Genomic DNA, 15,148 nt, shown 5'->3' on the forward strand with positions numbered 1-15,148 from the left:
AGAAAATATACAGTCATTGTACCATAAATAATAATAATAAACCTTTATTTCTATAAACAAGACAGAATGTCATGCCCAATGGTCATTCCAGGGACACTGATAGCAGTATCTAATTTCTGCTTTCTACAGGTACAAACAACCTATTAGCAAGTAATTACAAACACCAGAAAATATGTCACAAATAACTGAACATCACAGTCCAGGTAGGACAAAGCTTTTGAATACATGTAATCACCAGTCTAATTTCTGTGTTTTCAGTAAGCACATACTGGATACCTGATCATCTAACTGTGCCACAGAGTGTGTTTGCTTTGCAGCCAGCCAGGTCTCTCACACTACAGGCATAGCTTTTCATGCAGATTCAGCAGATATTTGGACATGTCTTGCTCAGAAGAATAAATCAGAAGAAGGGCTGTTTTGGAATGACAGTGAGGAATGACACAGACTATTATTTACAAAGTAGAATTCAAACAAAAAAAGAGAAAGATTGGAAAGGAATGTGCTGCTCTGTATAGAGGAACTAAGCACATTCAGTTTCCCTGACCAGCCTGCCATTGTTTGGCAATGAGCTTGGACTGCTTCATCCTCTCTTAGAAAGATCTGCTGCTGTCAGAACTGTTGATTAATTACTATAACAGTGAGTCCAAAACAAGAACCTGCACTATGTGTTCTTGAATTAATGCCTTGCACCTTTCTGCTGGTTTCTGATTGGCTTTTTCCAATTGCAGAGCTCTACTAGTGGCACAAGGCTGATGGGGGCACACAGTGAAAATTACTGCCACATGCTCAGTGGTGGACGTGTTGGTACCCTTCTCTGGATAGTACTTACAAAGACTCTCCCAAGGTACACTGTCCTTCAACCCTACTGCAAATTGCAACATCCATATTCAGTGCTGAGAAAGAGCTGGAAGAACAATTCTCCGATGACTTGCACCAGAGCTAAACTTGGTGCTGATATGCAGTCATTTCACACTGAGAACATTTTGCCTTTACTTTGCATGCTCCTCATTAAGCCACTGTGCTACATGCAAGGGAGCAGCAATGACCCACTAGGTGCAAAGGACAGTCCCCATCCTCCCCTCTTCACTTCTACCTGCAGAACTGCAAATAAAAAGTGCTTCTCAATGAGAAGGGCAGCAGCTCAGATTGCAAACTATCACTGAAACCACCAACCAAGTGCCAGCTTTCCTGCTTTGCTCAGTTTCCTAACCCTGCTGATCCTGCCAGCTCAGTCTAAAGTTTCAGTAGCGTTTGGCTAGTGCATTTACACTCAAGGATTAGGGAGAGCTGTCAGGAGTTCCATTACACACAAAGCCAACAACAACGCTGCAAACCAGCCCTCAGCATTGCAGCCCCCTACACCAAGGCTTCGCTTGCATGCCAGATATGAGGGTACATCTCCCTTGCTGTCCTGCAGAGGCATAGTATGCCTCTGTCCTAATGAGACACAGTTTTGGAAGCAACCTCTGACCTGCAGTCAGCTCTGGCAACACAAAAAGAAATTGTGTAATCTTATAGGACACGTATACATCACTTTGCAATCATCTGTTCTAATTAAACCACATTACTAGAGAGGAAACGTAAGCACTGAAATGCTGCTTCTGGTGGGGCATGAACACTGACACTTCTGCAAACATGCCTGTCTGTTGTCAGATTACAGCAACCAACGTCACTGAAAACAACTGCACTGAAACAATGCACCCAATAGGCTTTGCAAAGTGCAAGTGATATCTGAGAAGTTTGGACATCTCAAATTATGTTTACAAAGGGCAAGCTCCATGTCACTGGCTGGGAGGAGTACAATCCAACATTTCAATGTGGTCCAGCAAAAATGCCAGAGACTGCATGGTAGAGGAGCAACATGGTGTGCACTTTTTATGCACGTGGTAAACAACGTAGGCTTGCACGATATTCTCATTTACTAGTTGTAGGAAACAAAAGGATGGCACACAGACAGTAACACCATCAAAAAAGTCATTTGTGAGAGCACATGACTCCTGGGGAGTAAGTAGCACATTCTGACCATATTTACTATCATAAGGCTTCAGCAGCAACAGGAGACAGAATTGAGTGGCTCAGTTCCCCTTTAGGCATCCTTTATATCACTGCCCTTAGACCAGTTCAGAACTTAAGGCATGGTTGTCATTTTGGCTTGGAGGTGGTCACCTTTGTTATAAACAGGTTTCATTCCAAATTGCACCAACACTGCACTACAGTTGACTGCAATCACTAAAGCAAGGAAAACACTCACTGATGTCAGAGGAAATTTAACCTTACTATCTGCCAAACTGGAACAAATAGAATATTGGATACTTCTGAAACAGATATGAAGAAAAATAAAGCTTCAGAAGGCATTTCACAAGGCTTATGTTTAGAATAACTGTGCAACGTCAGAATAAATCGGCCAAAGACAAAAAAGGAAGAAATTAAAAACTTTTGGCTGCACACTTTTAAAAGATGATAGTGAAACAGCAGTCAGAAGATTTCTCCACAGCACAACTGTGCAAATTAAACATGTCATAGCACTGTGCTTGGTAACTAGCCATTAAATAAAAATCATACAAAAGTAAGGATTCTGGTTGTTCATGTCTGGAGTCTACTTCAATGGATGGAGTAAGCACAGGGGGATAAAAGAGCAATACTAGTACAGATTGATCACTCAACAGGCTGCGCTCATTCTGTGCCAGAAAGTAGAGGTCACGCTTGAGAACCAACTCTTCGAAGACACAAGAAATGCAGAAGCCCTCTCACTGCAATCCACTGCATGGAGATGGGTCAGACCATGGGCAAGGGCTGAGGGAGGCAGACAGGTGCTTATCACAGAAACACAGAGCAGATCTGAGCCAGAGCCAGAGCCGGGCTGGGCTTGGAGGAGCTGTATCACTTGGGAATCCCTGGTGTGGCGTTGTTCTGTATGGATATCTCTCAGTTTCATTATTTAATAACAACCAGCTCCTCCTGCTACCTGTGGACTGTTTTCAACACCGGCAGTACACAATGTCTATTACATCAGCAATTAACATTTAGAAAAAAATTACCTTGAAAATGAATGTCAGCAACAAGCTCCAAAAAGCGAAACAAAGAAATACTTTAAACAACTATCCAGGAATAACACAAGTGGTAATGTTATCAGGGACTAAACTGTTGAGAGCAGTAAGGTCACCGGCCTCTGTTCTAACAAGCGTTTCTACTAAAGGATAAAGACTAATTTTAATAATTACTATTAGGAAGTTCAGTCTTCATCCAAATCTCAAACTCACATAAACCACTTGCCAGTTTCAGAAAGGCTTATGTGTGCCCATAACTTTCCCAATGCCTTCTCAGCACATCCGGATGTCTCAGAGGCACCAGTGATTCTGCCATTAGGCATAAAGGCACAGGGTAGCAAGTGAGATGCCAGTGGCAACAGAGAGGGACTGGTGGAAGCTGAGGTAAAGGTTTCACGCTTGCCTAAGGTTCACCAGCTCCATCCAGTCCCTGCACCCCCACGGCACATGCTACACAGCCAAGAGAGACTTCCAGTCGACCAAAGTCATATACCAGATGCAAAGTAATACACAGTAACACACTCACTTGATTTTTTCTTGTATCTCCTCACTCCTGCCATGCAAACCTCAGAGTTTGCTCAGAACACAGACAAGATGTACATAACTATCTGCACAGTCTCTAAATAGAGTGCATTTTGTTTAGGGTGCCAGAGGCACACAGCACAGTGGGAGAAGCGGGGAGCTCTCTTGGTGAGCAGTGCATGCATAAATGCCTGTAAGACTAAATTCACAATGCCTGCAGAATTTCTCAAACAAGCCTTACCAAAGGATAATCAAGGATTATCCCTCATGGAAGTTCTGAGACAATCTTCTTTGTTAACACTGAAGAAGAAGCTGGGAACCAGACAGGCCGTGGGTTTCATACATGCATATTTCAGCAGCAAAAGTTCCTTAAAAATTGCTCTTCCCAGCAGGTTGCAACCTCCCACTCCCAGCCCACTCAGCCCAAGCATGTACCACTGAGACCTTTATGAACGCAAAATGAACCAAAACCAAACAGAATTTTGTCAGAGCAAACATTTTGTCTTGCCCCAGGGCACTGTCTGCCTGCTCCACTTACTCTGTGCTCCCCTAGCCTAACTACCAAAGGCATTCCATGAGGAAGACGGAAAAATACTTGTTTCTTTCAGCAAAACACAGATGTATGCTTTCAGACAAGCTAGGTAGCTCACACGCTGTAGGTGCAGTGGAGCAGAGGAGGCCCATGTGTGCCATACACAGACAGCTGTGTTTCCTGAAGAGCATCAGACAGTGCTGGAGAGTTCTTCTATTTCCAGCACTTTTTTTTTTTCTTTTTTTTTTCCCCTTTTGGTTGCATTGTCCCAATCTTCCGAAAGACTCCTTCAATCAATGACTAAGGTATCATTCCCCGAAATACACTGATAAGTATTTTCCCCTATCAATACCAGAATACCCTACTGCTTTCCCCCTTTGTTTGGGGAAGGATATTTCTGTCTCTACCATGCACCCAGTGCTTGGAAATGGGAGACCCACGAAAGCAACCTGAAAGAGTGGGGTACTACGAAAGCAACCTGCAAGAGTGGGGTACTGCTAAACTATCAGGACAGCCCATACAGTTATGAAAACAGTCCATGAAACACAGGTCTAGTCCTTGCATTAAGACTTGGGGAAGGTAGTCTGCGCCTTCCAGCCACAAACCTTTCCAAACTCCTAGGCAAAAACAAGTAGGACTGTATAGCTGTGTCAGTGCTGTGACATTCTTCTTCCATCCTCTGAAACTCATCCTTTTGCAGGTAGGAAGGAAATCACAGCAGCCATCAGTGCTCCTGGGCAGAGTAAGGTAATCCAGGTTCAGCATCCTGAGGGCACCTGTCACCTCTGAGTGCAGCCAGGTGCTCAGCTGTATCTGGCTGCACATGGGGCAGAAATGAGCTCAGCAAGGAGACATCCTTTAGCCCAGGGCTCTCTGACTGACCTTCTCTTTCTGTAAAACGGGTGTCATGCCTCTGCAGGGTAAAGGGTAGACTTTCATCCCCTTCGTCGTATATTCTGGTACTGAACTACCCTCTGAGTGTCTTCCAACAAACTGCTACTCTCAAAGAGCAGAAACACTGGTTTCTTATATTTCTTGATTATAACCGATGCTTTTCACTTTCTTGATATAAATATAGGCCCATGGTTGCCAACTACCAGCAGAAATCTTGATTTTTAATGGCAAAAGTACAGCATTTGTGAAGAAAATTACTCAGAAAAACGCTAACAAAGTCATTGTTTATTAAGGGAAAACTGTTCCAAGGCAACTCTTGTATAGAAAGTTCAGACAGAACCATCCTGCCTTCTCCACACGCAGACACAGTATCTGATACCAAACAGATGGTGGTAGCATTGGGTGTCTTCTGCACACTTATATCTGATACAATAAATAATACACAACTAATGCAAAATATCAGTTTTGTTCTGCTCCTAGTTACTTGAGACTGCACTGAATGCATTAACTTATCTCTAGCTAACTGCAACACATCTGCCCAAACCCATCACTGAAGACTGAATTAAATTTCCTTGGCAGTAATATTATTACACATGCAGCATATTTATCTAGTGCTGTCTTTTCTGTTTTATATCTTAAGCGTCTTGAAAATGTAAAAGCAATTCAATTTGACGCCTACTCAAATACTTTCTACTAGACAATCTAATGGGTCAAACCACGTGAAAAATGGTAATGCCATTTTCTTTTGTCAGTGCCCTGAAACCAGTGAAAAAAACACAATACCCCAAAACCAAAGAATCATTGTTTCTCAAACAGCATGTCATATCAGCAGAAATTTTACTCTGATGTTCTTCTGAATTCTACATAGTGTAATTATTAATACAGTGAAAATGATGCACTTCTATTATTTTTGAGAAATTATCTTGCACAAGCAGTGAATAATTAAGCATTAAGCGCCACAGCACTTAATGTAACCAAATAGGATTACACTTGCACAACAACCAGGAGGGAAAGCTTCTATTTTCTGATGGCTGACAGTCATTCAAAGCAGCCAATAAACAGAGAGAAAAGGTGACTCAAGCATATAAAAATGATGTACATGACTTAATTTACTTGATCTTCAGTAAAAATTTAACAAGCCATATCATTTGGAGTAGGTGCTAATCAACAAGAGGCAGTAAGCCTGTTGAGAAGACAACTTTGGCAGCAGCCGTGGGAGCCTGGATCCAACTCTCCCATGTGCTGGTCAGCTGGGAGGGGCCTGCACACCGCACAGCACTGCAGACCTCTACCTAAGCTGATCACAAAAGCATTTTTAATGGCACATCAGCCAGCACAAAAAGCCCACAGAAGAAGGAAGGAAAATCTGACTGCAACTCTGTAAGATAGAAAACCCACTCGAAGTCAGAGAAGCAGCAGTTCATCCCCACAAAAGCTCCATCTCTCAACACAGCCAGGACTTCTCCATCTGTTTCCCTTCCCAAGGACAGCAAAGGCTGCACTAACTTTACAGGAAGCCTTTACTACCCTGTCAAGGGAATCTGGTTGGCCCTTGAAGCCATCCTACTGACTCAGCAAGGTAGTTCCAAATCTTGACAGTAAGGGCTGGGTCAAAACTGTGCTTGAGCAAAGTGACCAGTTCCCTCTTTCACAATGGGCACTCAAGACCTAGTTACAGATGCTCTGCCATCTCCTCACCCATGGCCACAATGCAGTCTCCGTCAATAAATCTGGGAAGGAAATAGAATGTGCACTGGCCATACCACTGTGATCTGAAGTGATGGCATCTGTCAATAAAAAACAAGTGAAAAAGAAAAAAAAAGTGCTAGCAACTCCATTGGAATATGTCAGCAGCCCTTAGCAGGGGGAAAGGGGCTTCAAATGAAATGGGTATATAAGAAGAAACATATAATACAATATTACAGATCTATCTTCAGATGTACCAGCAGGAACAAGAAAACCTGGCTTGTAGCACTGCAAAGTGTTGGCAAGTGGTGAAATTCACAGGTAGAGGCAGCCAAGGAATGACATCAACCAGCTGATGTCTAAATGTCTCCACTCAGACTTTCTGCTTCTTAATTGCACTAACACAGTAGCATTGCATCAATACTAATAAAGTACAACAGAGCAATTTGCTCAGTTCTGATCTCCTTGATTAGCATGTTCCTCATGCCCAGTGTGAACTCAAACCCAGGGGCAGTGCACTGACAAAAGTGTATGGCTATGAGGGAAGGAAATCACTACCTCTCGCTGAAGGAGCAGGAACAATTTCTACTCCAGAATAGAAGTGTATCATTGAGCACAAAGGGCAAGTCCTGAGATCTTAAAATGTACATAAACACACAAGACTCGTCCCAGATTGTGTCATAAAGCCTACTGAAGTGGCTCCAGGCTTTTACTTTCCCCATCTTAATCTTCACAGGATTATCACAGGTAAATACTTCTGCACCAGCTAAATGGTCTGTAAACTGAGCTAATCAAACACAGTGGAGCAGTTTAATCAGTATCTAGGAGGTCAGTAGAGGCAAAGATAGTTTTGGAGATGCCTGTCTGAAAAGAGGTCACCTACCTTTACAGGGTTAACGATCTAATGGAAATGTTAGCAACCACAACAACAACAAAAAAGAAAAGCAGCAATGGTTAATAGGGCGTATCTTCAATACATGGTTCTGAATTGCTATTTCCTCCTGACTTCTAACTAGACTTAAACAAATTTTAACCATCTTTATGAGACTGTACAAAACGCAACAAGCAAACACAGTGCATTAAAGAAGACGCAGCATATTAAAGAGAGCTCAATTAAAGTGCAGAATGCTTCTTATAAGTAAAAGGTTATGTGAATAACCACCCTCAATATAAACTGCGTGATGTTGTATCATACTAGAGCTCCACAGTCTTGTGGAACTGTTGCAAAACAGGACATATTTGTGAGGCTTGGTATCGCATATTTTCATGAAAGTCAAAAGAAACTGTAAATCCAAATTCACAATTTCTTTATTTTCCTGTCTGTCAGACTTTTCTTTTGTACACGTGAATGCATTACCAAGAAGGGTTTCTGTACAGTTCCATTCCAAGATCAGTTTCAGTAATTTAGAACAGATAGTACCTAATCAAACCAAAAAAAAACCAATAGCAACAAGAATCCTAGGTGAAGAGAAAACATATTTCACAGACAATTTGGAGGAGAAAAAAGAAAAAAGGAAAAAATTCACTGTTTAATCACTGACTAAAATTTTCAAGTATTAATTGACTAATGTTTCTTTTTCTGGGAGGATCACTTGACTGTATTTTGCTGGATTGCACTATGACATCCAATATGTCATACAGCTGAGCTTTTACAGTATTTATGATAAGCAAGCACATACAACCAGGCTAAGACAAGGGAAAAAAAATTACATACTGTGGATTTAAACATGTATATATGTATAGTAGATAGAATTTTCTGTCTCCCTTTACTTGTCCCTGCAATAAATACCTTCTTTTTTTCCCCCCAAAACCAAGACAGATGGATAAAAATCCAGATGTCTGACTCAGTCCTTCCCAGCCAAAATGCCTTTATCAGTGACCAGTAATTCAATCAGACCCCACTGCCTGTTCAGCAGCGCTCAGCACCATGCCTGATTTGCAGGCTGATGCCATGCAGCCGGTCAAACTCAGAGGCTGGAGTCCTGCATTACTCTCTCTCCAATGAAAATACACCATTTACAGGGTCTTAGCTAACGTCCTCCTATGAAGTTCTTTACACTAGGTTTTTAGCATACTTTGATCTACAGGGCACGAGCTTTAAATGTGCAGGAAAAATCAACACCTAAATATAGCTTGAAATCCAGAAGATTTGGAAATTATCAAGCTGCTGAGGAATTTAAAATCTTCATGAATTCTTTTTAAAGACAACATTACTTTTTAGCTGGCTTGGCTCCACAAGATTAATCCATATTTTTGGAAATCAGAGAGGGAGATGTTTAACTTGAATGGCTGGTGCGTGAATCAGTTTCAGTTTTCAAGGGCATGAGTCAGAATTCAGCGGTGCCAGAAGATTAACTGGAAATGATAACTGTTAATTTCCACATCTTCTACGGTTAGGAGGAAACAGAGCAAAAGCAAAAAAGGTACACGTACACCAAAAAAGGTATACTTATAGCACAGAGTGGCTGCTTTAGGGAGACACCTCACCAGAAGGGCAGAGCTGCAAGAGCTGCAAAGTTCAGTGAGGCTGCTCACTCTCAGCCAGGGCTGGCACATCAGCGTGGGGTGAAGGAGCACAGCAAGCTGCAGACCATTCTCTGTGGCTCTGGGAACCTGGAGGTTTGAAACCATATTAACAGGGTAATCCAGTATGAGGTTTAGGCAAGAACAAAATATTCCTTAGAATGAGATATGTACAAAGATACTCTTATCAAGTGTACTAAAATTGCTGGGATTCATACATCTGGCACAGTCTATGCTAAGCACTTTACAGAACAGTTTCAATTGTAGCTTACTGTTTGCACAATGAATGTTTGCCTCTTGGGTTTAAAACATGTAACGCTGAGTCAATGAGTAAGAGCTGAGATTGGTTTTATAATTGCAGATAAGAAAGTTAAACATGTTTTAACTAAAAATAAAAACAACAACAAAAAATATGCATGATTTTTTCCCCTAAAGAACTAAAAAAACCCTACAGAATGAAATTTAAATTTCAGGTAGGAAATATTCACTTTCCTAGTTAAATGTGAAGAAGACTCCATAAAAAGCTTGCAGGTACTGTAAGATCTGAGCAAATATTTAACCTCACAGTGCACAGTGACATGATCTGGTGTGACCATGGACTGCTGTAGGGTGACAGTTTGCCTGATGGAGAACAGAAAATCCTTCATGAGTACACCAGAGTCATCCAAGCAAAAGTGGCTCAGCAGCAAGGATCAAAATATCACAGATTAAACAGAAAACAAAAGTGTCTGCTTCTACATGCTGAGAATTGTTCATTAATTTTGTTCCATCCTGCAATATTTTGCAAATTCTAAGCTACGACATTTGGAATGTTACCAGCTAAAATATGTTGGCTCCTTATGGTGTGTTGCAACCAATTTTGCAAACTATCACAGGGCGATGAGAGTTTTCTACACAGCTTCAGGAGTATGCTTTGCAGAGAACATGAATATATTCTCTCCTTTCTGTACTTAGACTGCAGGGACACCAGATGCACAGAAATCATAGCATATGAATACAGGATTATGGAGAAAAACCCTGCAACAACAAGTGTGTGTCTTGGACATGGCTCTCCCTCATGGAAGCTCTCATGCTGGAAACTCTCTGCATACAGAAGCAAATAAGCACAAAATTGCAGTGCAGACAAAGCATATATATGTGCTGCTTAAAGCACAACATCTGTGCACGACAGGCACTTGGAAGTTCAGATGCAGCTTCAGGCTTAAGGGAACTTGTAGGAAAGATGGTGAGAGAATTTGCCACTGCCAGTAGGTATAGGACAAGGAGAAATGGTTTTAAATTAAAGAGGGTAGATTTAGGTTGGATATTAGGAAGAAATTCTGCACTATGTGTGGTGAGGTACTGAAACAGTTGGGCAGGAAAGCTTTGGATGCACTCAGGGCCAGGTTGGATGGGGCCCTGGACAGCCTGATCTGGTGGGTGGCACAGCATTTGTTGGTTTCTTTCTTTTTTTTTCTTTTTAGATGAATAATTTTTGCTCATAGCATTGCTAGCAGCCTGTGAATTCAGCATTAGTTTCATCCTGCCACAAATCAGAAGCCTTCATTTTAAACCTCACATCTATCATTTTTAGCCCAGATCCCCATCCTGCTGAGATGGTTTTGAAATGTGATGCTCTATTGCCATGTCTTCTGGCCTCATGTTACCTGTAGAGGCTGTACCAAGAGTCGTCGTTCCTTCCATTGTGGCATTCTGGAAGGTGCTGAGTAGGACTGGCAGTAGGACCAAGTCCAGGAGAACTGTCACTCGCCCACCCAGTCACCTTCCTGTGGGACTTTTCCCTGTCACTTCATCCGACAGAATGAAGAATAGAATAGAATGAAATAGAATGGAATATGTATAATGGTAATAACAAATATAATATATACATGTGTATATAATGTTAATATGATATATTCTGATAAAGACTATAATAATAGATGTAATATATATAAAAGATCCTGTTGTATTTTTAGTACATGGTATCTATACATACGCATACATTTGATATTTTATATAAAACATATATGTTTATACTTTTTTGTATTATGCATATATATGTACGTATATAAAAATAAATATAAAGTAAAGCAGCAGTTGTTTTGGGCCACTAATGAGCAAGCTGTTACATGATTGCCCAAAACAGCCCATAAGCCTCCCAGCCCTTGACCATGTGGAAATCTCCACCTGCAGAACAGCTAGGTTCGTTAGGAGTGCATTAGAAATGTCGTAATTGGTTGGGTGATAGGGCTGAATGAGCATTTGGCAGTGGCAGCCACAACAACAGATTCCGACAACAGACTGCAGCTTCTTCGTTCACAGACACCTCCACGCTGGGGAAACACTGCTTTGAAACGCCACTGCCTCTTAACACTGCAGATGACAGCCACTGAGCAAGGCAGAGTGAATTTTAACACAAGCCTCTAGATCATCTGTGGTTTTTCTTTTTTCTGGCTTTAAGCTGTGGAAGGATTGACACCCAAAACTGAAATTAATAGATTCAGTTGCCACTGGCTTTCCCCACATTTTGAATAAATCTGCTACAGAGCACACCTTTATCATGGATACTTTCCTGCACTCTTCTTTTAGTCATCATTTTTAGCATCATTATGATGCTGCTGTTGATAGGAGGGACAAAATAACAGTGCTTTCAAACTACAGCTCAGAAGGAGAAAACTACTTCTCATCCACTCATTTGCCAAAGCTGAGCAATATGTGGATTTGGATGTCTGCCCACTGTAATACACTGATGCTCCTTTTTTTTTTTTTACTTTTTGCTGGATTGTCCACACTGACCAAAGACACTCACTTTGTAGAGCATCACAGAGGAGAACTGTAGGACAGACCACATGAAAAGGCTGATGAAATAAACAAAGCTGTACAGAAAAGGGGAGAGGCTCTGCTTCTCCTCCCCATCCCTTATATTTTCCAGTTATATTCGGTATTATGTATAAATTCCATACAGAAAATATTTTGACTGTCTTTAGAAAATTATGGCTTTGAACTCCAGCAGTGGAAATAAAAGCTTGCAGAAGGTCACAGTACCCACCCTCTAAATACCACAAATCTTGTGATTCTGTACTCACAGGAAAACTTTTGTTCCTGTAGCTTTTCACAGGACTAAAGCCTAGATCCAGCAGGGTTCATGTGATGTTTCTCAGCTAACACCTGTCAAGTGAATGCTTGATGGCAGCTGCTGCCTTTTGCTGGACAACAAATAGGAGAAAAGAAAGCAGTAACATGAAGGAACTATCCAGCAACACAACAAACTGTGATAAAGACCAGACGTGGGCAACACCTGTAATGGAAAATGGGAGATGAGGCAGAACAACAGAGCTGCTCACTCTCACTGCACTCAGGCATCCTCTCCTCCAGTCCCCACCTGGACTGCTGGCACAGGGCCTGCCACGGGCCCAAGCCTGGCATGTAGCTCATGGCCTGGCATGGCCACAGCACAGCCACAGGCTGAGATCCCATCAGGGTACACACCGTGCTCGTTGCCTAGGAAACACGCAGTGATTCCTGCATGGTGAAAAGATTTGCCAGTCCTGCCCGTAAATAAAGTCCATAAATCAGCAGATCAGAGCCAAGGTCAAGGAGCTGAAGAGGAATCAGCCACGCTCCACGGGGCTGCCTCATAAACAGCAGCACCATCGGAGTCTTTCAAGCTCCTCTCAGCTACTAGGCAGATCCATCAACAAAACAATTGGCCTAAACTAACATTGCTTTTACAGTATTTTTCACAGAGAAGGAACACAAAAAAACAACTAACATAGCTGCCACGGGAAGAAGTGCAGCCTTGGAGAGCAGAGCCATGGGCCCAGCTAGCGGCACCTGCAAACCCATCAGCGTCCTGTGAGCAGTTACACTGCACTGCTGAAATGCTGGGGGTGCTCAGCTGTAGAAAGAGTCCTGCAGTGACCACCGTGGCATGGGTACATTGGCATGGGCAGAGCTCCTACCAGTTCATTACTCATTCAGGTGCACTGCCAGACTGGTTTGTCAGTTTTTCCTGAATCCGTTTTGGACACCTGGCAGACTTCAGCAGAAAGCTGGAGAATGGCTTTTGCTCCAGGCTGAGAGGAATAAAGGTGAGTGGGTATGCAGTGATAAGGTTAACTGCAGCACCATGCAGCTGCAGCTCCATCAGGCTAGGCAGGAGGAACACATGGTGTTCCTTTAAGGGATGCTTGGTTTGAAGAAGAAAAAATCTGAAAGATGCCTGATCGCTGGCCTGAAAAGTTGCCATCAAGACTGGATAGCAGGGATGTAATCAACTGATTTACTGCAGTTGTGACTGCTGCTAGCAAGCACGTGGAGAGCCTGGACCCATCTCTCTCCCAAAGCCATCACTGTCCCCAGCAGCTCAGAGGTGAGCTGGTGTTAGTGCTGCTGCACTGCTCGCTGAGACCTCGTTTCTGAGCAGGGCAGTGGGGCAATGGCACAGTCAGCAGGCAGAGGCAAACTTCATAGATCAACAACTCCAGCACTCAAAGCTGGGTGCATATAGGGGACTTCATTTTTAGCCAGCATACTGCTTGGCTTTCCTGCGAGATTGTCCCCATTCACTTGAAAGGAAGCGTCCTGGCAGTGTGTTGAGTGCTGCCTGTAGCCAGCTGCACTCAGGGGATATTTATAACCATTAACGTCGTGGATGGGAGGTGAGTTTGAACGCATGTGTCACACTTATTCCCTCGCAGGGGAGCACCACTGCCTGACATCTGAACGGAGCTGCATAAGGCCCGGACGATGCCCTCCCCCGAGCCTAAGCCAAGCCTCCCAGCCCCGTCCCGCAGCGCTCTGCCCTCGCTGTCTGCTGACAGCCCAACTTCGCGAGACCCCTCCGAGCGTCCCCCGCTCCCCGCGGGCCGGATCCCCGGGCTGACAGATCTCCGGCTCCGCACCCCCCTTCGCCCCAGGGCCGGCTGAGCCTTATTTGTTCCGCACGGGGGGGCCGCCCCCCCTCCCGCAGCCCCGTCCCCCCACCCGTGGCGTGGAGCCCTCCCCCCGCCCAAGCACAAAGGCCGGGAGGGTGGGCAGCAGGCGGCGGGGAGCCCCGCGCCGACCACAAAGCTGCGGCGGGGAGGGGGAACAGAGGGGGGAAGGCAGCCGCCCCCCGCCAGGACACACGCACACGGGTGGGTCCCCTACCTGCAGGTGCCTGTCCGCGGGAGAGCGGGGCTGCGCGATGCCGCCCGTATCGCATGGGGGGATAGGTGATGGTGCTGGGAGTGCTCCGGTCCTTTCTCCTCTTCCCTCCTCCTCCTCCTCCTCCTGTGCGTGTGCGTGTCCGTGTCCGTGCGCGCTGCCCGGCTCGGCGGCACTACCGCCGGAGGAGGCAGGGACAGGCTGCGGCGGCTGTCAGCTACCGGAAACCGGGGCCGGGTCGCACACACCGCAGGAAGTGTGCAATTGCACACCCGCACACGCCGCCGGGCACGGGGCGGAGGTTAGCGCTCGGCACCCGCACCGCGCGGAGCCCGGAGCGGGGCCCATGGAGAGGGAGGAAGAAGAGGTAGAGGAGAAGGAGGAGGAGGAGGAGGGTGGAAGAGGAAGATGAGGATGGAGAAGAAAGATGTGGATGGAGGACTAGGAGGAAGATGAGGATGGAGGAGGAGGAGAAAGATGAAGATGAGGATTTAGGATGAGGATGCGGGAGGAAGATGAGGATGGAGGACTAGAAGGAGGGTGGAGGTGCAGATGCTCAGGAGACAGAGTTAATCGGATAGGCAAGGAGGTGGAAGGCTGCCCACAGGACAGTGAGGTTAAAAGACGAGGGAGCAAAATGGCCCCTGGGGATGGCGCTGGGCATGCATCCATCTTCATCAAGGATTTACGTGAAGCCACGACTGTGCCACCAGCACTAACAGCACAAAATAGCTGTCCTCGTTATTCTGATGAAGGTGTATTGACATACACCAGCTGAGTTACTCCAAGGAGCCATGCCCACATAACTGCTGCTCAG

At 44.4% G+C, this 15,148-nt stretch overlaps 1 protein-coding gene across 1 annotated transcript in view; it reads right to left on the reverse strand.

Annotated features, from left to right (window-relative positions):
• The window catches only part of KIAA1958 (KIAA1958 ortholog), a 59,260-nt gene extending 44,642 nt beyond the window's left edge, over positions 1-14,618 (reverse strand). Inside the window, exon 1 of the mRNA XM_031609779.2 lies at positions 14,335-14,618. The gene's annotated coding sequence lies outside the window, so the exon portion shown is untranslated. The remainder of the gene's footprint in view (positions 1-14,334) is intronic.
• Positions 14,619-15,148: the final 530 nt, after the last annotated feature.

This window comes from Phasianus colchicus, chromosome Z (assembly GCF_987193195.1).
Source record: "Phasianus colchicus chromosome Z, bPhaCol1.hap1.1, whole genome shotgun sequence".
NCBI lineage: Eukaryota > Metazoa > Chordata > Aves > Galliformes > Phasianidae > Phasianus > Phasianus colchicus.